At 39.3% G+C, this 25,253-nt stretch overlaps 1 long non-coding RNA gene across 1 annotated transcript in view; it reads left to right on the forward strand.

Moving 5' to 3' along the window:
• The window catches only part of LOC129511309 (uncharacterized), a 78,178-nt gene extending 53,165 nt beyond the window's left edge, over nucleotides 1-25,013 (forward strand). The window contains exon 3 of the long non-coding RNA XR_008664792.1: nucleotides 24,743-25,013. This is a non-coding gene — a long non-coding RNA (uncharacterized LOC129511309). The remainder of the gene's footprint in view (nucleotides 1-24,742) is intronic.
• The last annotated feature ends 240 nt before the right edge of the window (nucleotides 25,014-25,253 follow it).

Below are 25,253 nucleotides of genomic sequence, written 5' to 3' on the forward strand. Positions count from 1 at the left end.
AAAACAAGAAATCCATTTTCGCAGGTGGAGAGCTGTGGCCTTTCTCTTCTAAGGTCTGCATCTGCCAGCTGAAGGACAAGACTGACAATGCTGTTGGGAGATCAGGGGCCAGTGCTGTTCCAAAGACCTCCATGAAGCATTCACTCAAATGAGGAGGAGTCCTGGGCACTGTGTAAAAACTCATGCAGCTGGCTTTTTATAATAGCCCCAGATTGGAAGCTACCCAAATGTCCATCAACTGTAGAATGGATAAATAAATTGTGGTGTATTCACACAATGGAATACCCGCCAACAAAGAGAATGAACCATCTATAACTACATGCAGCAATATGGATGAATCTCACAGACATGACATGGCATGAAAGAAGCCAGACACAAAAGAGAACATACTGTATGATTCCTTTATAGAAAGTACAAAACCAGGCAAAACTAATCAATGATGTTAAAATCAGGATTCTGGTTACCCCTGGGGTGAGAGAATGGGGCTTCTGGGGCCAGCTCATATTCTGTTTTGTTTGTTTTTTTAACCTAAGCACCAGTAAAACAGGTATGTTCAGTTTATGAAAATTCACTCAGCTGGACACCTGTGATGTGGGCATTTTCCTGTATGGATATTATCTCCAATGAAAAAAAAATTAAGTGCAACTGAGGAAGCCGGCATTGTCCAGATGCATTCTGATGCCTCTGTTTCTTAGCTATATTTAACCTGTGACAATGCATAGACATTTCTTCTGAGACAGAGTGATCCCTGGAGAAATAACAGCCATGTATGACTTATTTATCTTTTTAAAAAAATTTTAGAATGTTAGACTCACAATAGTAATCATACTTTAATTATCCTAAGAATGTGACCTGACAGTCTTATTCTTTAATTGAAGTCACCTCAGGAGCTCAAAAGAGCACTATAGTTTTTTGCCTGGTTGCTGGCTCAAGGTCTATCTTAGGTTCTTTTTTCTTATGGCTAGAATTTTAATTATAGAAATCCATGTTTAGGGATCCCTGGGTGGCGCAGCGGTTTAGCGCCTGCCTTTGGCCCAGGGCGCGATCCTGGAGACCCGGGATCGAATCCCACGTCGGGCTCCCGGTGCATGGAGCCTGCTTCTCCCTCTGCCTGTGTCTCTGCCTCTCTTTCTTTCTCTCTTTCTCTCTCTCTGTGTGTGACTATCATAAATAAATAAAAAAATAAAAAAAATTAAAAAAAAAAACTTTAGAAATCCATGTTTAGCTGGGGAAAATGAGAGGGAAAAAAAGATGGAGATCCTGCACTAAAGTCTTCTTCAAATATTCATAATAATTCTTTTTATTTTTTAAAGATTTTATTTATTTATTCATGAGAGAAACACAGAGAGAGGCAGGGACACAGGCAGAGGGAGAAGCAGGCTCCATGCAGGGAGCCCGATGTGGGACTCGATCCCAGGACTCCAGGATCACCCCCTGGGCCAACTCCTGAGCCACCCAGGGATACCCCCTCCATGAATCTTTTTAATTCTTCTCTAATTTCCTGGTTGACCTTTTTTTTTTTTTTTTTTTTTTTTTTAGATTTTATTTATTTATTCATGAGAGACACACACAGAGAGAGAGAGGCAGAGACACGGGCAGAGGGAAAAGCAGGCTTCCTGCAGGGGGCCTGATGCAGGATTTGATCCCTGGATTCCGGGATCACGCCCTGAGCCAAAGGCAGACGCTCAACTGCTAAGCCACCTAGGTGTCCCATACTCATAATAATTCTTGATAAAATGTGTTAATTCTTTTAAAAACAGAAAAGGATCTTTTGGTATCCCCAAGGAGTAGCTTATTGGCAACAGCTTTGAGTGAAGAACATCAGAAGATCATTAAAACCCTTTCCCTACCCTAACCTACTCCAATACCATTTCAGTCTCTGAAATGCAAGTTCATTATTCCTGGATAGTGTTGTAGTCCTTTTTAGGTGACTGGATGAAAAGTCAAACCTTCAGTTTTGTAGTTTTAAAATAAGGTTTTGGGAGCAGCCCGGGTGGCTCAGCAGTTTAGCGCCACCTTTAGTCCAGGGCGTGATTCTGGAGATCCGGATCGAGTCCCATGTCGGGCTCCCTGCATGGAGCCTGCTTCTCCCTCTGCTTGTGTCTCTGCCTCTCTCTCTCTCTCTGTGTCTCTCATGAGTAAATAAATAATAAGAAAGTGTAATAAAATAAAGTTTTGGGGCACCTTAGTTGCTCAGTCGGTTGACTCTTGGTTTCAGCTCAGGGTTGTGAGATGGAGCCCCACATAGGCCTCTGAGCTCAGCAGGGAGTTTGCTTGAGATTCTCTCCTTCTACCCCTCCCCTCACTTGCATGATCTCTCTCTCTTTCTCTCTCAATCAGATAAATCAATCAATCAATCTTTTAAAAAGTAGTTTTACTGAAATATAAATTTAAGACAAATGGGATAAGTCACTGCAATTATTGCTAGCAAGAAATTTGGATGCCATTTTAGATCTAGTATTGATGTTATATTTAATTGATATATATTCTAATGTGCCTACATAATTTTTCCCAATACAGCTCAAATTCACAGTAAGGAGACATTTTCTTTTCAGAATGCATCCTCTAAGGTTGCAGAGACACAGCTTACCTTTACAGAAGGGTAGTTTCAAATGGCTCTTGTAATAGCCAAATTCATTTAAAGCCAAATGTCTTTTATTGCTTCCACATCTCCAAGCTCATGGGCCTGAGTTAAGACCTGCCTTTAAAATAAATTCCATCTCTTCCTTTGGTGCAATGTTAACCTCTTGAAATGTACTCCTGTCAAAGCTATAACACACTTAACCTTAAAAAGCCCACATCTTTGGCCTCTGTCAAGCTCTCCTGTCAATTACAGGCTATCTTTCAGAGGCATGTATTTGATAAGGTGGCTGCTCAAGTGTTCATCATTAACTGCAGAGCTTTTTGATGGAAAAAAAAAAAAAAACAAAGACTACAAGCTTAGATCACCACATACCTCAGTAAAACTTCTGGAGCCATTGACCAACTTGGAAATCTGATTATCAGCATTGGGTCTAGAAGGGAAGAGAACTTCATAGAGCAGCAGCCTAGGCATGATGGGTTACATCCAGAGACATGTCTCAGCTCCTTTCAGTCCTTTCTAACAAGCAATGCAGACTTGGGCCCAAACTCTGGGAGGCCTCCATATTGTCTACATCTTATTTCAAGGTTTGCCTTCCCTTAGAAAGAGCAATATAAATTTCTAGGTAAGTCTCAGTGCCTTACCAGAGGCACTCAGATCTCCCACAAGTTTGAGAGGAAGCAGTGAGTATTTGGGAAAAGATATGTGGAGAAAAGCCTCTAAAAGGAAAGGTAAAACCCTTTAAAATGAGTCTACAAGTTGCTGTGTCTCAACCTCACTGAGGACAGGACTGGGAAAGATGTAGTTTCTGTCTCCCTATGTTACTCTATTAGGAATAGATATATTGCTGATCACTGTGAAACATGGGCCCATGGGAAATATTGGCTGTGTGTGGACACAGGGATGGCATATGTGACATAGGGGAACTTTTCCACACTCAGGGGTTATCCCGTGGTGATTGCCACAAGCGGCCTGTGAACTATAGGTGAGGCCTGCCCATACATACCACAGGATCTGGACCTAGATGAGAGTAGGGCTGCTGGGACTGTTCCATGAGGGAGCAATTGGCTAGAGATGAAAGGTCCAGTTTGGAGTCCTGAAATATAGGCAGGAGCTCTTGCACTAGTTTGGGGAGACGAAGTATAATTACTCAGGCAAAGGGCCACAAAATGAGAGGCTGTTTCTTCACCCTGGCTGCACATTAGAGTCAACTGGTATTCAGGTTAATAATGCTGCATAATAAATCTACTCAAACTTAGTGGTATAAAACAACCACCATTTGTTGCATCCATGAAGTCTATGGATCAGAATCTGCAAAGAGCTTAGCTGGTAGTGGTTTGGCTCCTGTGACAGTTCCTCAGTGATACAGGGTGGTGGTTGTGTTGGTTTTAAGGCCCCAAGATGGTTTCACCCACTGCGGAGTAGTGGGGGTGACTGGGCCTATTGACCTGAATGCCTACACATGGCTTGCCTAGCACAGTAGTCCCAGGGTTGCTAGACTGCATCAAAATCCCATGCAAAGGTGAGAGAAATGCATAGCTTTTATGATCTAGCCTAGAAGTCACACATACCCTTAGCTTTGTCACACTTTATTAATTGAAGCACACATGCCCAATCAGACAAAAGGGGAGGGAAATTAGACTCTATTTTGTTTTTCCTTTTTAGATTTTATTAAGTTTTTTAGTTTAATTCCTTTTTAAATATTTTTTTATTTTTAAATTTTATTTTAAGTTCAGTGTTTTTATTTTTTAATTTTATTTTTGCCTTTTTTCCTCTCATTTTATTTTTTATTTTTACTTATTTATTTTTAATTTCTTAAAATTATTGAAATTCGATTTGCCAACATATAGTATAACACCCAGTGCTCATCCCATCAAGTGCCCTCCTCAGTGCCCGTCCAATATAGTTATCATACAGTGTTTTATCAGTTTTAGGCATACAATATAGTGATTCAACAATTTTTTAAAGATTTTATTTATTTCTTCATGAGAGATAGAGAGAGAGAGAGAGAGAGGGAGAGAGATAGGCAGAGGGAGAAGCAGGCTCCCTGCAGGGAACCGGATGTGGTACTTGATTCTGGAACTCCAGAATCACACCCGGAGCTGGAGGCAGATGCTTAACCGCTGAGACATCCAGGTGTCCCGTGATTCAACAATTCTCTACATCACCCAGTACTCATCATGACAAGTGCCCTCCTTAATCCCCATCACCTATTTCACCCATCCTCCCACTGACATCCCTCTGGTAACCATTGGTTAGTTCTCTATAGTTAAGAGTCTGTTTCTTGGTTTGTCTTTCTGTCTCTGTTTTCCTTTGCTCATTTGTTTTGTTTCTTAAATTCCACATCTGAATGAAATCACATGGTATTTGTCTTTCTCTGACTGACTTATTTCACTTAGCATTATATTCTCTAGCTCCATCCACGTTTTTGTAAATGACAAGATTTCATTCTTTTTTTTATTTCATTTTTTTTATGGCTGAATAATATTTCATGTGTGTGTGTGTGTAACATCTTTATCCCTTCATTGATCAATGGACACTTGGGCTGCTTCCATAATTTGGCTATTGTAAATAATGCTGTTATATAGGAATATATATATATATCCTTTCCAATTAGTGTTTTTGTATTCTTTGGGTGCATACTCAGTAATGTGATTATGGGATCATAGGGTAGTTCTATTTTTAACTTTGTGAGGAACCTCCATACTGTTTTCTACAGTGGCTACACCAGCTTGTATTCCTACCAACAGTGCACAAGGGTTCCTTTTTCTCCACATCCTCACTAATACCTCTTTTTTCTTGTGTTGTTGATTTTGGCCATTCTGACAGGTGTGAGGTGATATCTCATTATAGTTTTGATTTTGCATTTCCCTGATGATGAGTGATGTTAAGCATCTTTTATTGGTCTATTGTCCATCTGGATGTCTTCTTTACAGAAACATCTGTTCATGTCTTCTGCTCATTTTTAAATTGTATTATTTTTTTTGGGGGGGGGGGTGCTGAGTTATATAAGTTCTTTAAATATTTTGAATACTGACTCTATCAGATATGTCATTTGTAAATATCTTCTCCCATTCAGTAAGTTGTCTTTTAGTTTTGTTGATTGTTTCCTTCTCTGTGCAGAGGCTTTTTATTTTATTTTGTTTTGTTTTGTTTGTTTGTTTGGCTTTTTATTTTGATGTGGTCCCAATAGTTTAATTTTGCTTTTATTTCCCTTGCCATAAGAGACATATCTAAAAAAAATGTTGCTATGGCTAATGTCAGAGAAATTACTGCCTGTGCTCTTTTCTAGGACTTTTACAGTTTCAGGTCTCATATTTAGGTCCTTAATCCGTTTTGAGTTTATTTTTGTGTATGGCATAAGAAAGTGGTTCAGTTTCACTTTTCTGTATGTAGTTGTCCAGTTATCCTAGCACCATTTGTTGAAGGATTATCTTCTTCCCATTACATATTCTTGCCTCTTTTGTCAAAGATTAATTGGCCATATAATTGTGGGTTTGTTTCTGGGCTTTCTCCCCTGTTCTGTTGATCTATGTGTCTTTTTTTGTGCAGTGCCATGCTGTTGTTGATTACTACAGCTTTGTAGTATAACTCAAAATTTGGAATTGTGATACCGTCAGTTTTGTTTTTCTTTTTCAAGATTGTTTTGGCTATTGGGGTTCTTTTGTGGTTCCATACAAGTTTTAGGATTATTTGATCTAGTTCTGTGAAAAATGCTGTTGGTATTTTGATAAAGATTGCATTAAATCTATACATTGCTTTAGGTAGTATGGACATTTTAACAATATTTGTTTTCTAATCCATGAGCATGGAATATATTTCTATTTGTGTCATCTTCAATTTCTTTCATGAATGTTTTATAGTTTTCAGAGGACAGGTCTTCCACCTCTTTGGTTAAGTTTATTCCTAGGTACTTTGTTATTTTTGGTGCAATTGTAATTGGAATTGTTTTCTTAATTTGTCTTTCTGCTGCTGTATAGAGTATCATGTTATGATTTTATAGTGACAGTTTTACTTCTTCCTTACCAATGTGGGTTTCTTTTATTCCTTTTTCTTGTCTGATTGCTAGGACTTCCAGTTTTATGTTGAATAAAAGTGGTAAGAGAGGACATCATTGTCTTGTTCCTGATCTTAGGGGGAAAACTCTTAGTTTTTCACCATTGAATATGAGGTTATAGACTATATCTTTAAAGTGCATTGTCAATGACACCTTGTGGAAGAGCATGAGGGTTAGGGGATACTGTTGCACCATCTTTAGAAATACAGTCAGTTATAACTGGGAAGCTTATTCAATGGTGTACAGATTCATTCTGTCTCATGTGGTCTAGGGCAATGATTCCCTCAGTAGGACACTAGATTACCTGGAAGCTTTTTAAAATACCTGTGCCTAGCAAGGCACCTCTGAATAAGCAAATTAGGGTCTCTAGGAATGTGGTTTAGCCATCTGTAGGACAGCCAGCCAAGTTCTAAAACCACTGGAGAGTAAGGCTCAGGAAATGCATCAAGCACACACACACCCATGCACCCCCCACCCCCCACCCACACACACACAGCTCTCTAGGTGCTTCCAACATGCATACAGGATTGAGAACAATTGGGATAGAGCTTATGAACCTGGTCCATGAGTATCTATGCAGTAAGACTGGATGTAGTTCTCTCTAAACTTGGATGTTTAAAAAAAAAAAAACTTGGATGTTTTTATGCTTCTTTTATTTGTTCTTATATTTGCTTCTTAGTGTATCTTACTAGTTAGTGTTGAAGTGATATTTTTAGAGTTTGGCTGTGTCAGTAATCCCAGGGTCACAAAGAAAAAGGACTGTCTTGACACGAGAGCTAGAGGCACGACTGGGCTCAGGCACAGTGGACAGTGAGAACAGAGTAAGGGCCCCAGGGCAGATCTGAGCAGTTCTGGTCAGCTGCTTCTCTGTGTCTGAGAGGCTCCTCCCTGCACTCTCTAGAAAAAGACTGGACAGGAGTTGGTTTAGTTTTGAAAACAGGAGGCTGTCTTGCTTACTCTGTTTTGCTCTAGGGTAAACTAGCAACATGTGTGAATATGTGTGTTAAAGAACCTAATAGAAACCTAAAGTATCATGAGCCCTGAAGGCAGGTACAAGACTCATAATATCTGTCTGCAGTTTGATGAACTAGCTGTAAATTTCTGATACTGAATATTCCTGGAGAAGTCCCTTTCAGAAAGTGGTAGGGCATCTACTGCAGCTTTTAATATGAATTCTGGTGGTTCAATTACTTATGGCCACCAGGGATCCTAAAGTTAAATGGTATGGCTTTTGACTATGGATTCCCTTATTAGTTACTCCAGGAAATGTGTGTTTTCAATTGCTATGTGAAATAAATACTCATCTTTGCTGCAAAACCCAAGGTCTTTCACATAGTAGATGCTAAATAAATATCTGCCTGATAAGCAAATAGGGAATTAAGGTAGTAAATAATTCTACTTTCTTCCTGATAGCTTTTTAAGCATACAATGAAATCAATTTTTTAAAGGGATAAGAAAAGTTGAAAACTTAAAAAAACTAAATTATTTGTTCTTCCCCAGAGGGAAGATAGGAGCCATTACAGGGCCTACCTGGCTTAACTGATGCATAGACCAAAGCAGTTGGATGGACTGGAGTTGGAAAGGGTTCAAGGATAACACTGGCTTTGTTGTTGTGCTTGTTTCTAATGCATGGCCATAACGTTTGCTCTTGACATCTCAAGTGACGGGATGTGAATCTGGGATTCTCTCCCAGCCACTCTTGGCTTCTTGTGAGTAATACCCTCACATCTCATTAGATGCACCTGCTACCATCTGGACCCAATCGACCTTGATTCAGAGCAGGCAGGAGGGGGTAGGTGAGCAGAGGGAGGTGTACGATGACACTCTACAAAGAAGCAGTCCTGCTTGTCCCCCAAGAGCAAAGCAGTTAAGAACTTTGGCTTAAGTTACAAGTGGCCTGGATTCAGGTCCCAGCTCTACTATTTACTGTGTGATTCTTGATAAGTTACTCAACCTCTCTGTACCCCAATTTCCTCATTAATTAAATGGGGGTCTAAAACTTTTTCAAGGGTTACCCTGGGGGTTAAATGGGGCAAGGGATACAAGCACTTAGCCTGTACTTAGAACACAGTAAGGCCTCAGTAAATGTTAAGTAAAAAAAACCCCAAAACCTCAGTGCTGTCCACTGTGCTCCCTCTGGTCTGCACTTTCTTTGCTGCTTCAGGGTTTGCTAATGTGGAAACAAGTAGTTTGGGAATCATAGGAGCTTGAGGTTGTGAGGAGGTGTTTGGAATCAACCCAACTCACCTGACTTACCCCCTTTTCTGCATCCCTTCCCCACTAGAGCTTCACCGAGGAAAGGGGAGATCACCACTTTGTGAAGTACCCCTTTTGTTGTCCTCATTTCTAGTAGGGGTTTTCCTTGTATTGAGCTGAAATCTGCCTCTTTTATGACTTCTGTGTATAATTTTGAGCTTCATCCTCTTTCCATTCCATTCCATTCTCTTTTCTACATGACAGTCCTACAAATTTTTGACACAGTGCTTTTCCCTTTTTTATTAATTTGTCATTTAAGCACTTCGTATAAGCCAGCCAGTTTTGAGCATCTTTTATAAGCCAGACTAATGTAATACTAGGTTAATGTTTTATGTGTTTACTTGTTTTCTTCCTGGCACCTCTCTGAAGAACCAACTCTCCATATTGTTAGTGGCTTGGATGGGGCCAACTTCCCCCACCTCATTTCTCAGTCCCAGAGGTGGGCATGTGGCCCAGAGTACTCTACCATCCTGGCTACAATGATTTGTTTAGAAATTAGCAGATGACCCAAGCTGGACTCTTCAAGGGTTTTGCCTAGAATTTTGTTGTAACTCCTCTTCCTCCTCCTCCTCCTTTTACTCCTCCACACTTGATTTGGGGCTTGAACTCATGACCCTGAGATCAAGAGTCAAAGTTTCTACCAACTGAACCATCCAAGCACCCCAAGGGACCTGCTTTTCTTAATTTTTATTTTATAGAGGGAAAAAATTTTAAAGCATGGAATGAAAATGTAACAAAGTTTCTATAAGAATCTCTATAAACACATAATGTTGGTTCTCAGAAGATCCAACTCTTCAAACTCTTAGTGGCTTAGATGGGACCAGCTGTGATCCAACACTCACTATATTAGTGTGCTAGGGCTGTCATGACAAAGAACCACAGACTGGGTGGCTTAAACAACAATCTATTTCCTCATTATTCTTGAGGCCAGAACTCTAAAGCAAGGTGTCATAAGGGTTGATTTCTTCTGAGGCCAGCCCCTTGGCTTGTAGATGATCATCACTCTGTCTGAAATGTCTGTTTCCTAATCTCTTTTTCTTATGAGGACCCCAATTATATTGGAATGGGGCCCACCCCACTGACTTCATTTAGCCTTAATTGTCTCTTTAAAGACCCTGTCTCTAAATACAGTCACATTCTGAGGTACTAGGGGCTAGGACTTCAATATATGAATTTTGGAGAACACTATTCAGCCCACAACACTCACCAACAGTAATTTCTGGATGCTCCAGGCATCAACTGTGCAATATTTAGGAAATTCAGAATGCTTGATCACTCCTATGTGTTTTTTTTTAAGATTTTATTTATTTATTCATGAGAGACATACAGAGAGAGAGAGAGAGAGAGGCAGAGACACAGGCAGAGGGAGAAGCAGGCTCTATGCAAGGGAGCCTGACCTGGGACTCGATCCCTGGTCTCCAGGATCACACCCTGGGCTGAAGGTGGCGCTAAACTGCTGAGCCACCCAGGCTGCCCACTCCTATGTGTTTTAAGAAATGAAATGAACAGGCTATCTTTACCAATCATGCAGAACATCACTGCTTCATTAGAACAGATCTAAAGCAAAGAATGATAGTAAAGACCTTGCTGCAAAAGCAGCTCCAAGTGTATCTGCTGAGAGAAAGAGGGAGCCAATTTTCCTGTAAAAGATTCTCACCCTGGCTGAGAATCCAACAGAAGCCAAGACCTCATCCTGTCCCAGTTGGCACTCCTGCACCTCAGGGACCAGAGTGGACAAGGGATTCTGATGAGAACACGAGGTTCACCTAGATCACTTTCCTTAATACATGTCCCTTTCCAGGGAGCCTGTTATAGGAGTTCACTTCTAGGCATATTTGTATTTGAAAAACTCTAGAGGTGGAAGAATGAGGAAAGAAAAGGCATGGATCCTGTCTTTGATTTTTGCAACAACTTGCAGATTTGACAGATTGCCCAGATTAAAAATATATAATTATTTAATTAAGATACAACACTAGTATACATTGTATATAACACAATAGATTATTTTTGCTCGAAAAATTACAATTTAAAATGGAACTGAATTCATATTTTAAATGTGTCATAGGAGGTGCCATTTAAAGTAATCTTATATTGGATCTTTTTTTTTTTAAGATTTTATTTATTTATTTATGAGAGACACAGAAAGAGAGACAGAGACACGGGCAGAGGCAGGAGAAGCAGGCTCCATGCAAGGAGCCCGATGTGGGACTCGATCCCCAGAATCCGGGATCATGCCTTGAGCCAAAGGCAGACACTCAAGCGCTGAGCCACCCATGCGTCCCTGGATATTTATTTTTCAAATCAACTAATTGTCACTATTTTGTTGACTAAAGACATTTTAATTTTCATGTTAAAAAGAGCATCATTTAGCAGAGCAAGAGGAAAAGAAATAACTGAACTGTGTTGGGTCGAAACTGGTTCTTGTCTGTCTCTCTTCTTTCCCTCATTCAATGCCCAGCAGATCTTCGTTTTTGTCCTTCCAATGCCCAGAGTTCATTTCTGCCCTAAGGACTTTGCACTTTTGGTACCTTCTGCTTCGTCATATCTTCTGGTGGTTTACTTGTTTCTTTATTCAGGTCTCAGCTCAACTGCCACACATCCTGAGAGAGGCTTTCCCACTCCCCACTCCAATCCCAGTTACTCCCTACCTCAGTGATTCTCCAAGCACAGTCCCAGACCAGCAATATCAGCCTCACCTGGGAGCTTGTTAGGAATTCAAATTCCTGGGCCCTACTCCAGACCTGCTGGATATGGAACTCTGAGAATGTGGCCCAGCAATTTGTGATTCAACAAGCCCCCCAGGTGAGCTCATGCACACTCAAGTTTGAAGACCACTGCTCTATTCCTTGAAATGTTTTCTCCACAGCCCCTATTTTAGAAAGGGGCTTCATCATTGCTATTATACTGAACAAGGCATGGCATATAGTGAGGGCTCAATAAATACTGGTTGGATAAATGAATGAATGACTAGATAGACAAAATGAGTCGATACTCTGGAGTTGGACAGTCTGGGTTGAACTCTTATTCTGCTACTTGCCAATTGTGTGGCCAAGTCACTTGTGCTTCCTAAGACTATTTCGTTTTCTGTAAAATGGGGGTAGAAATAGGATCTATCTCAAGGTTGCTGGAAGATAAAATGAGATAATCTATGTTAAGTGCTTCATAGGTGCATAATAATCGTCTATTATTATTATTATTATTATTATTATTATTATTATTAGCTAGTCCCCTCTTTTGTTAAGGTAATGAGAACCAAGGGGGTTTCCAGGGAATGAGAGTTTCTAGAAGAAATTGGAAGGTGGAGAGGGGAAGTTGGACAGATGGGTCAAAGGAAGCTATTTGTAGGCAGTGAGAAAGGGCAGGCCATGTTCTTGGGAGCTCCAGGACCACCGGGTCCAAAGAAGCAGAATATTTGGTAAATAAAGCCTGATGAACATGGAGAGAGAACCAGCTCTCAGAAGCCTATAGCTCTGCAGATCAGAAACAATCCTGAGCATGAAAGGGAAGCCCTGGAAAGTTATGGTGGGTGCACTGCTCCAGGACTGCTTGCTGTCTCCCACATGAATGTCTCTTCTGAATAAACACAAGGTTCATTCATGTGTTCCTCAGATTACTTGCTGTTTAGAGCAGCAAAGAGACTTGTTTCCCACCCCCTTAGTGTTCTTCCTCATTCAAGAAGTGAAGTAAAGTTTAGGCTTAGGGCTGGCTTTATTTAAAGGTGCCTTTAAATCTGTTGTTCTCCATGGCAACTAGAGGAATAGATGAGTGAAGAGCTTCTCTTGAATCCCCAGGTTTTTCCACATCTTCAAATTTGTTTCAATTACTGAAGAAAGGTGGCATGGCACAAACAATTCATTTTTCTTTCTAAATTACAAGGCCTGATGCAATATTTTTTTAGCAAGTACTGTGGTAATGTGTTCTAATTTAATAAAACTCTGCGGAACACAAAATGTGGACATCTGAAAAAGAGAATTTAAGGAGTGACTGCTTACAGTATTGAAGATTTCTTTCTTTCTTTCTAAAAGGATTTGGGCAGTATGCCCTTAAGTAGTTAGATTTTCCTGCCCTGTGCATTTAAAAATGCATTTTACAAAAACAATTTACTCAGGATTATTGGGAATATGTTGCCTCCAAAGCAAGGCCACCCAGTAAGAGTTTCAGTAGGAATTGCTTTAATCCCAGGCTTGGTTGGTGGAAGGAGTCCCCACGTCCCCATGGCAACATAAGGAGGGGCTCTCTGCTCTTTGTTGAGATCCTCTCTGATCCCAGCTCTCCCTGGGGTTGGGGCTTTTTGGTGATGAGGTCAGTCAAGACCAGAATCCCTGAATCCTGTGAGATTTGTTTTAGGGAGAGCTCTATTAATATATAGAATAAACTCAAAAAAATATATGTGTATAGAATAAACTCTTCCTTTGATCATTGAAGTTTCTCTGGATGCTGCTTACCTCTGTGGATTAATAGTATCATTTAATGTAAGGGCACAGCCTATTCCAGAATGCCGACAGCAGATTATCCAGAGAAGGTCCACGTAGCTTGCTAGAAGGCCAGAGATGGACTAGACTCTGCCCTTTCAGCTCCAACCAGCTCAATCTGTGATAGCCGCCTTTACCTGCCTTCTGTATTCCAGCTTCTAACCCTGTGCTCACATCACACTCCTGTGCTAGGCGCTGAGTGGCACAGCAGCCAGAACAGGGCTCCTTCTGTCGTGAAGCATTCTTGGCTTGTTGCCTGGGGCCCATGACCTTTCAAGGACCCACGGCAACATTTCAGACCTGGAAAAAAAAATGTATTGGCTCCTAAACATGAGGATAAAATATTGAAATTGAAATAAATATTTAATTGAGTCTGCAAAATGTAACATGATATCAATGAGTCAGCTGCTACTCAACTCAAGCCCTATAAGATTACATAAAAATGTAAGTTTGAATCATGAGAAAACACTTATAAGAAAACTCCAAATTGGAGTATATAAATTATACAGCAAAAATTTATATGTTCTGTGGCCCTGAAGTCCTAGACTCGGGCCTGGCACTATGACTTAGTAACTTGGTGATCTTAGGCAATCAATAAAACTCAAAGAACAATGCCCATTTGCAAAATGAATTTAAATGAGATCAAGATCATTAAGATAATTTGTAGATTTAGTAGTGCCAATGAAATGTTGTGTTGTTTTTATTTGTGAAGAATCTAAGGCAAATATGTAGGATTAAAAGGAAAGATTTTCTCACATGACGACAACCTTAACTACCTAAATTTGATTTTCTTTAAGTGATAGGTAGGCACGTGGGCCTTCTCTCACACACTTTAAGGAAGTTCTGATGGGCCTGGGGTCTTACAAAGAGTAATGAAGAGGTTTTTTTTTGTAACATGTGTTGAAAATAGTATCTATACGTTCCTTATGTTCCTCTCATTCACTTAAAAGAAAGGTGATAATAAGAGCAAAGAGCAAACAGGATAGGAGATATAATCCAGATAGTAGAGCTCAACCTTCCTAATCCATTCAGTCTAGTTTGCAAAGACATTCTATCATTAGCCCAAACCTGGTGGCATATATTTTCCAGGCTCCCCCAAAAAGAGACCACATAGAAATCCACCCTCTGTCCCCCTCAAGAAATATTCCTTTTGGATGTTTTTTTTTTAAAGATTTTATTTTTACTTATTTATTCATGAGAGACAGAGAGAGAGAGAGAGAGACAGGCAGAGACACAGGCAAAGGGAGAAGCAGGCTCCATGCAGGGAACCTGACATGGGACTCCATCCTCAGTCTCCAGGATCACACCCTGGGCTGAAGGCGGTGCTAAAGTGCCAAGCCACCGGGGCTGCCCTTCCTTTTGGATGGTTAGTGCCTCTTTCTTGACAGGAGCCTGCACATGGCAGGACTGTTTGTACCACAACTAGGAGAATCTTGGGGAGGAGCTTGTGGTTAGCATGGATGGGCATCATTTAGATCTCAGGCTAGGCCCTGATTGATGACAACAACCCAGATGGCCTGTTGCAAAAGAAATGCAGTGAAATCTCTGTATACTGATACTTATTTATTTACAACAGTTGCAAATTCAGAGCAGTTCCAACCTTGCAGTTAATTGTGTACCATATTATTCAATAGAATCAAAAAATTCTAAGTCTGATTAATTTTTTTCTCCGTCTTTTTTAAAAAAGATTATTATTATTATTATTATTTTATTTATGAGAGACACACAGAGCGAGGCAGAGACACAGGCAGAGGGAGAAGCAGGCTCCCCACAAGGAGCCTGATGAGAGACTCGATCCCAGGACCTCAGGATCACACCCTGAGCTGAAGGCAGATGCTCAACCACTAAGCCACTTAGGCTTCCCTCTCCAAATGTCTTGTACTCAGAAGTATTCTTGTTTTCTGGATTGACTTAAGAAGAACTTGAGTTTCTAGGGTAGCTATTTATATTGGGAGTTTGATATTCTTGCCTCTTGATCCCTAATTATTTTACCTGCAGCCTGTGTTCTGGTAAGTTTGGTTTAAAGATCAACTTCTAAGGACACCCTGTGCATTGGAGTCTCTAGGCCTATGCACATACTCTTTCCCACCATGGTCACCCTCTTGATCATCCTCAGTGTTACAGGTTTTGTTCTTCCCTTACAGTCTAGCTAGGGGCTACTCCTTTCAGAAGACTTCCCTGGGCTACCTCAGACTCCAAGGGGCTCTCTACTAACTTTTATGACTCTCAGTATTGACTCCACTTATTTAAGACTTACATTTTTCTTTCGATCCAATTCAGCATTTCCTATGATCTCATGTGTGTCAGATTCTGGAGAAGACATATTGACAAGTCAAAGTTCCTGCCCTTGAGGACATGTAGGGACATGTTAGGAGTTAGGAGAGGCCCATGAAAGATGAGGCTATAGAGGAGGAAGGGAGAAATTCACCCTCTGGTGGTGGCCATGGAAGGCTGCACTGAAGTGGCAGCCTTCTTGATGGATTTGTAGGGAAGACAACAGGGAGAAATCCAAAGCTACAGAGACATGAAAGGGTTTGGACTTGTCAGGGAACAAAAAAGATAGCTGTGGGTCAGTTGTAGTTGTGGAGAGTGGATGCTCTGGAGCCAGATCTGGAATTCTGGCCCTACTGCCTATAAGCTTTTGTGAACATGAACAAGTTACTTAACCTCTCTGAGCTCGTTACCTCACCTGAACAGTGTGGATAATAATGGTACCAACCTCTTAAAGTCATTGTAAGAATAAATAAAGTGCATAGAACTGTGCCTGTCATATGGTCACAGGATCAATGAAAATGAGCTACTCTGGGGAAAAGCAGACCAATGGGAGATGCCACTTGCAAGGGGGCAAACTGGGGTGGAGCTTGTATGCTGTGTGTAGGGGTGAGTTGAGGCATTATCCCTCGGGCAGTGGAATATTGAGCTATAAGTTAAACATTCATGAGTGTGTGTCTTATCTTACTTAAAACTAAAGAGAATTGTCTTATAATTTCTTGTTTTCTCTATGCCATGTAGAATGGTTCCTGATATTCAATAAATACATGAATGAATAAATGAATGAATGCTAGGCTAAAAGATCCTCGTTTCTGTGCACAGGGTATCAATACACTACATTTTACTGCAGTGTTCACTGAAGCTCTCCTTCTGTGTCTAATACCCTTTATTTCTTCCAGACTCTCATGTCTATGAACTTACCCTTCTCCCTCACCATGATCTTTGGTCTTTTGGCCTTCTATTCTCCTAGGGCATTTGACTAATTGAATTTATGTCTGCCAGAATGTCTGCTTTAGGGACTGCAATTTCAAGGATATGTGATTTCCTCTCCCCACGCTGCCCTGCCAGCCTTCTAGAGTCTTGACAAACCAGTCCCGATCCTGGGTCGTTGCCATACTCCTTCTCTGCATCTCTCATTCCTAGGCTCCTATACACGGCAAAAGTCGCTACATTTAGGACTTACTAAAATGTGGTGCTATCTACTGGGTCCCCCGTGCTGCCAGGCAGTCATCTGTTCTTTTAACCCTTTACATTTTTTTAAAAGATTTATTTATTTATTTGAGAGACAGCATGCGCAAGAGCAGGGTCGGGGGAGGGACTGAGGGAGAGAGAATCCTGAAGTAGACTCCTCACTAGGTGTGGAACTGGGTCTGGGGCTCCATCCTACAACTCTGAGATCAGGACCTGAGCCAAAACCAAGAGTCAGATGCTCAACCAACTGAGCCACCCAGGCACCCCTCTTTTAAGCCTTTAATGATGAAATATTACAGACATTTATGAAAAAAAATACAGCTCAATGAATTCTCAGAGTTAACCTCTAAGTGATGACCACTTGGGTCAAAAACTAGAATGTTTCAACACCCTAAAGTCCTCATCACAACCCATCTTGATCACTGGTACTTTGTCTTTTTCTAAAGTAAGCACTATCCTAAAGGTCATAGTAATAATTTCCTAGCCTTTTTTTATACTTTTACCACTTAAACATGTACTGTTAAACACTATAATTTCATTTTGCTCATTTTCTGAACTTCATATAAATGGAATTATAGAGTATACATATATTGTGTGTTTGTGGCTTCTTTGACTTATTATTATGTTATGAAATTCATGCCATTGCAAGAAGCTACAGTGCATTCATTTTCAATGTTGTATATTATTTCATTATATAACTATACCATAATTTTATTATTTTTATTAAGGTATCATTGACTAATTTGCATATAACATTGTATTAGTTTCAGATATACAATATAATGCTTTGATATTTGAATACATTGTGAAATTATCACCACAAGTCTAGTTAACATTCATCATCATACACAGCTACAAACATTCTTTTTCTTTTTTTTTTTCTGATGAGGACTTTTAAGATTTGCTCTCTTGGCAACTTTCAAATGTGCAATACAGTATTATTATAGTTAGCATGCTGTACATTACCTCCCCATGACTTTTTATTTATTTATTTATTTAGTTAGTTAGTTATTTATTTAAAATATTTCTTTATTTTAGAGAGAGAGATCATGAGGGGGGTGGTGGGAGAGACAGAGGGAGAGTGAGCTAGAAAGCAGCCTCCCTGCTGAGCATAGAGCCTGATGCAGGGCTCCATCTCATGACCCTGAGATCATAAACTAAGCCAAAATCAAGAGTTAGACATTTAACTGATGGAGCCACCTAGATGTCCCAATTTATTTATTTTATAACTGAAAGTTTATATCTTATGATTCCCTTTACTCATTGTGCCCCACTCTGCCTACATAATTTCTTTATCCCTTCTGCAATTGTTGGCTACTTGGGTTGCTTCCAGTGTGGAGTTAGCGTGAGCAGTGCTGCTGTGGACATTCTTGTGCATATCTTTTGGTGCCCATGTGCCAGTATTTTTTTTTAAGATTTTATTTTTTATTTATTCAGAGAGAGAGAGAAAGAGGCAGAGTCACAGGCAGAGGGAGAAGCAGGCTCCATGCAGGGAGCCTGATGTGAGACTCGATCCCAGGTCTCCAGGATCACACCCCGGGCTGCAGGCAGTGCTAAACCGCTGCACCACCGGAGCTGCCCATGTGCCGGTATTTTTGTTAGGAATTCCACCTCGGAGTGAATTCTGAATCATGGAATGATTAGCGAGAAATATGAGCGAGAAATCCAGCTAGCTCCCGATTTTGTGATTGGAATTTACACACATCCCCCATCCCGAGGAGTCAACAAGGGTTCCAGTGTTTCACATCCACACTTACATTTAGTGTTGTCAGTGTAATGATATCTCATTGTAGTTTTAATTTTCATTTCTCTAATTACTAATGAGGTAGGCCCCATTTCCTATGTTTTGGGACCATGGATATTTTCTTTCTTTGAATACTTATTCTTGTTTCTTTTCTCATTTGTTCATTGAGTTGTCTATTTTTCATTTTGGAGTTTGTAGAATTCTTTTGGGTACAAACTGGTTGAAGAGCATTTTTTGATAAACAGAAGTTCTTACTTTAATGTAGCCCTGTGTATCAATCTTTTCCTTTGGTTAGTGGTTTTTATAGCTGTGTAAGAAATATTCCCCTATCTTGAGGTCATAAAGATATTTTCCTATTTTTCTTATAGTTTAAAAATTATTATTAAAATAATTTTTTGACTATTGTTTGGTTTTCACATTTAAATCTGTAATTTATCTGAAATTGGTTTTTATATGGAGTGAAATGGGGACCAAGTTTCTTTTTTTTTTATCACATGGATATCCAGTTTCCTCAGCACAATCTATTTTTAATAGTATGGTTCATCCACTCTCTGCAGTGACAAACTTTTCATGTTTGTTCTGGGACTCTATTCTGTTCCATTCTTCTCTATGTTTATGCCAGTGCCATACTATTTTAATTGTTTTACCTTTATAATCAGTCTGGATATTTGATAGAACAAGTCTTCTTCCTTGTTTTTCTCCTTCAAAGTGTCTTGGCTCTTAATTTTTCATTTCCATATAAATGTTAAAAATAAGGTTGTCAGTTTCCTATACAAACAACGACAAAAAACTTGTAAGAATTTTTATTATAATTGTCTTGAATCTACTCATCAGTTTTGGGGAAGAATTGGCATCTTCACAATATTGAGTCTATGATTTCATAAACTTATATATCCATTTTTTAAGATCTCTTCAATTTTTCACAATGTCTTACAGTTTTTTGCACATTTTGTTACATTTATTGCTAAGTATTTAATATTTTTATGTTTTTGTTAATGGTATTTTTAATGTTTCTTTTTCTTATATAATTATATTAGAAATAAATTATATTAATAACTATACATATAATTATATCACTATATAAATGATATAAATATCATTGACTTTTGTATGTTGACTTTGTATCTGGTAATCTTGCTAATTACATATGTTCTAATAATGAATAGATCATTTGGACTTTTATAATGTACATTATCATTACTATCTGTGAATAATGAAAATTTCCTTTCTTTCTTCCCAATCCATAAGTCCTTTTTTTCTTATCATATTACAGTGACTAGTACAGTATGGCATGGAAGGGGCGATAGCATGCATTAGTGTCTTGTTCTTGATCTCAAAGGGGAAAACTTTCAGCATTAACCATTAAATACGATGTTTACCATAGATATATTTTGTAAGTACTTGTATCAGTCTGCAACCAGTCATTCCCAATGAGAAACTATACAAATAATTTAAACAGAGAAAGTTCAATATAAAGAATTATTAAACCTTGATAGGACAATAACTATGAAGATGTAGAGATAATGTTAAAGGACACCAAGAGCTGAAGGAGAGAGTATCCAAGAAAGTACAAACTTGGAAATGGAGTTCCCTTTCCAAAGCTGCGGCTCAGCCCTCTTTGTAAATCATGTGGTTGCAACATGGAATTTGAAAAGCTGACAAACCTTAGACAATAAATAAAATAAATGTTATTTATTTATTTGAGAGTGAGAGAGAGAGAGAGAGAACACAAGCAGAAGGTAGGGGGAAGGGAGGGAGAGAAGCAGACTCCCCACTGAGCAGGGAGCCCAATATGGGACTTGATCCCTGGACCCTGGGATCATGACCCGAGCCAAAGGCAGATGCTTAACCAATTGAGCCACCAAGGTGCCCCCAATTCAGTATCATTAATTATATATACACCATCAGTACTATCTGGTTCCAATTTTTTTCATCACCCCAAACAGAAACTCTGTACCCACTAAGAAATAACTCCCCATTCCACCTCCACCTAGCATATGACAACCTCTGATCTATTTTCTATGAATTTGCCTTATCTAGATATCTCATATAAGTAGAATTATATATATTCTTAGTCATTTTATATCTGCTTATTTTACTTAGCCTAATATTTTCATGTTTCACTTATGTTATATGACTTTTTTTTGAGAAACAAAAACCAAGTTTTTAATTTATTCATTTTTTGTATTGGAAGTATTCCTTGATAACATCCTTGGCCTGAGACTCTGCCATAGACGATAACTACCACACAACTGCAACCAACAATTTTGTGGGGTTTTAACTCTGTCAATCTTACAGGCCTACTCATTCTTCTAGTTTCTTGTTGTCATCAACCTTAATTAGGTTGATTTGGTGTTCAGCACAAAGGGCCTCCACCAACCTGACATACATAGGCTCATCACAGATGATGCAAACACACAAAGATGGGCTTGGTGCTTGTCTAAGGCTTTGGCAGCTTTTTGAATTCCACGTGCTAGGCCATGGTGGATGAGGGTGTTCTTCAGTGCCTCTTGTTTTTTTTTTTTTTAATTTTTATTTATTTATTTATGATAGTCACAGAGAGAGAGAGCGAGAGAGAGGCAGAGACACAGGCAGAGGGAGAAGCAGGCTCCATGCACCGGGAGCCCGATGTGGGATTCGATCCCAGGTCTCCAGGATTGTGCCCTGCGCCAAAGGCAGGCGCTAAACCGCTGCGCCGCCCAGGGATCCCCTTCAGTGCCTCTTGTAAATTAAACACCCATTACACCCCAAGTAGCAATGCTTTCCTTGGCCATGGCAGTGGGTTATGGGTGGAGCTGAATCTTGGTGCACCTGGGCCTCTACATGGCACATGTACAGGTGCATGTGACTCCACAATGGCAGGGAAAGAACAGAACTTCATTACTTTTTGTGGCTAAATAATATCCATTGCATGCATATATTATATTTTGTTTACTTATTGTAATGGTTAGTTATACGTATCAATTTGACTGTGCCATGGATGCCCAGGTATCTCATTGTATCTGGGTGTGTCTGTAAAGGTGTTTCTTGAGTAGATTAACATTTAGATTAATGGACTGAATAAAACAGATGGCCCTCCCCAGTGTAGGTGGGCATCATCCAATCTGTTGAGAGCCATTGTAGAACAGAAGGCCAATGGAAGGAATTTGCTTAACTGATTAAGTTGGGATATTGGTCTCCTTCCCTTAGCACTCCTAGTTCTTAGGCCTTCAGACTTGAACTGAAATCTATACCACTGGCTCTCTAGCTCTTAAATCTTTCAGCTATACCACCAGCTTTCCTGGGTGTTTAGCTTTACAGATAGTAGACCATGGGACTTCTCAGCCTCTATAATCATGTAAGCCAATATCTTATAATAAATTGCTTTATATTTATGTATCTCTGTATTCATCTATCTGTCATCTATCTATCATCTCCTATTGTTTCTCTAGAGAACCCTGAATATAAAACATCCATCCATTTGTTGAAGGACACTTGTTTTTTTTTTCCACTTTTTGGCTAATATCAATAATGCTACTATGAACATTAATGAACAAGTACCTGAGTCCCTGTTTTCAATTCTTTGAGATATATATAGGAGTGGAATTATATAACGTAATTCTATGTTTAACTTTTTAAGGAACCACCAAACTGTCTTCCAAAGCTGCTGCACCATTTTATATTCCTACCAGTAAAATACAAGGGTTACAGTCCTTCCACATCTTTGTCAACACTTGTTATTTTCTGATTTTGTTTGTTTTTATTATAGCCATAGGTATCTGAGGTGGTATCTCATTGTGGGTTTGATTTGCATTTCCCTAATGAATAATGATGTTGAACATATTTTCATGTGTTCATTGGTCATTTGAGTATCTTTTTTGCCCATTTTATTATTTTAAAAGATTTTATTTATTTACTTGAGAGAGAGATTGGAGAGGAGATGGTGCAAGCAGAGAGAGAAAGGGGAGAAGCAGAAGGAGAGGGACAAGCAGACTCTGCGCTAGGTGTGGAGCCCAACTTGGGGTTCCATCTGCTGACCCTGAGATCATAAACTGAGCCAAAATCAAGAGTTAGATGCTTAACTGACTGAGCCACCCAGGTGCCCCTTTTTTGCCCATTTCAAAAATGGGTTGATTGTTTTTTTTTCTTTTTTAGTTGTAGGAGTTATTTATATATTCTGGATATTGAATTCTCATCACATATATACTTTGTAAATATTTACTATCATTCCATTGCTTTTTTTCTTGTCTTTTTCATTATTAATAGTGTTCTTTGATGCACAAAAGTTTTTAATTTTCGTGATGTCCAATTTATCTGATTTTTTTCTTTTGTTACCCATGCTTTTGGTTTTTTGTTTTTATTTTAAGTAGCTCCACACCCAAGGTGGGACTTAAATTCATGATCAAGAATCACATACTCTACTAGCTGAGCCAGCCAAGCACCCCTGCCTGTTACTTTGGTGTCATACTTAAGAAACCATTGCCAAATCCAAGGAAGATTTATTCCTAGTTTAAGAGTTTGATGGTTTAAGCTCTTAAATTTAGGTCTTTGATCCATTCTGAGTTAATTTTTTAAAAGATTTTATTTACTTGTTTGACAAACAGAGGGCACAAACAGTAGAGGGAGAGGGAGAATCAAGCTCTTCACTGAGTAGGGAGCCTGATGCAGGGCTTGATCCCAGGATTCTGGGATCATGACCTGAGCTGAAGCCAGGTGCTTAACCAACTGAGCCACCCAGGTGCCCCACTGAATTAGTTTTTATATATAGTCTAAAGGAAGGTTCCAACTGATTCTTTTGCATGTGGATAGTCAATCTTCCTGGCACCATTTGTTGAAAAAACTACATTTTCCTCCACTGAATGGTCCTTGTTGAATATCAAAGGACCAAAATAAGAGGTATTTCTATATTTTCAATTCTATTCATTTGATCTAGGTGTATCCTTATGCCAGTACCAATTACACAGTTTTGATAATCATAGGTTTGTAGTACATTTTGCCTTTAGGAAGTATTAAGTTTTCCAACTTTGTTCTCTTTCAAGTTGTTTTGGCTACTCAGAGCTCTTGAAATTCCATATGAATTTAGAACCAACTTTTCCATTTCTGCAAAAAATAAGTAAATATATACACACAGACACACTATTGGGGTTATGATAGAGATTGCACTGAACTTTGGGTAGTGCCACCCATATTAAGACTTAGTTAATACTAAGTCTTCTAATTCATGGACAAGAAACGTCTTTCCTTTTATTTAGATCTCTTTTAATTTATTTCAGCTATGTTCCATACTTTTCAATGTACAAGTCTTTCACCTCCTTGGTTAAACTAATTCCTAGTGTCTTATTTTTTTTGTGTGTGTTATTGTAAATGGAATTGTTTTTAAGTTTTCTGTCATAATTATTTATTACCAGCAAAAGGAAATAAAACTGACTTTCGAGTGTTGATATGTCCTGCAATTTTACTGAATTTGTTTCTTTGCACTTAAAGTTTTCTGTATCTTTAGAGTTTTCTACATTTAAGATCATGTCATCTTAGAATAAAGATAATTTTGCTTCTTTTCTAATTTGAGTATCTTTTATCTCTTTGTCTTGCCTAATTATTCTGGCTAGTAGGGCTTGCTGTATGATACTGAATGATAGTGATGAAAGTGAGCATCCTTGTTTTGTTTCTGATCTTAGGGGAAATGCTTTCACTATTTTACCATTGGTATGATGGGTTGTGGGGTTTTCCCATATGGCCTTTATCATGTTGAGGTGCAGAGTTAAGCCATTGATTTGAGACCTTTCTCTCTCTCTCTCTTTTTTAAATATAGGCATTTACTGCTATAAATTTCCTTCTGAGCACTCTTTTTGCTGCATCCCATAAGTTTTGGCATGCTTTATTTTCATTTTCTTGTTTCTAACCTCACTGGGACTCCATTCCCTCATGAATACACTGGGCCAGGGGAAGTCCCCTCCTTTGAGGGCTCTCATGGGGGTCAAATGAGACAATGCCATCTAAGGGCCTGGCATGACATTCAGTAAACATTTGCTTTCGTACATTTCTCACCTTATTTTCTCATTTCCCTTGTGATTTCTTCTTTGACCCACTGGTTGTTTAAGAATGTTGTTTAGTTTCCACATATTTATGAATTTTCATTTTACTTCTGTTGCCAATTTCTTTTTTTTTTTAACATTTTATTTATTTATTCATAGAGACACACAGAGAGAGAAAGGCAGAGACACACAGGCAGAGGGAGAAGCTGGCTCCACACAGGGAGCCCGACGTGGGACTGGATTCCAGGGTCTCCGGGATCACGCCATGGGCTGGAGGCGGCACCAAACCTGCTGAGCCACCAGGGCTGCCCCTGTTGCCAATTTCTATCCTCATCCCATAATGGCTGGAGAAGATACTTTATATGATACCTATCTTTTTAAATCTATCGAGGCTTGTTTTGTAGACTAACATATGGTTTATCCTAGAGAATGTCTCATGTGTTCTTGAGAAGAATATGTATTCTGCTGTTGTTCCATGGAATATTCTATATATCTGTTAGGTCTAGGTGGTTTATTGTGTTATACGAGTCCCCTATATCCTTACTTATCTTCTGTATGGTTTTTCAATCCATTATTTAAAGTAGAACATTCGGGATCCCTGGGTGGCGCAGCGGTTTGGCGCCTGCCTTTGGCCCAGGGCGCGATCCTGGAGACCCGGGATCGAATCCCA

Source organism: Nyctereutes procyonoides, unplaced genomic scaffold (genome assembly GCF_905146905.1).
Source record: "Nyctereutes procyonoides isolate TBG_1078 unplaced genomic scaffold, NYPRO_anot_genome, whole genome shotgun sequence".
NCBI classification, from domain to species: domain Eukaryota; kingdom Metazoa; phylum Chordata; class Mammalia; order Carnivora; family Canidae; genus Nyctereutes; species Nyctereutes procyonoides.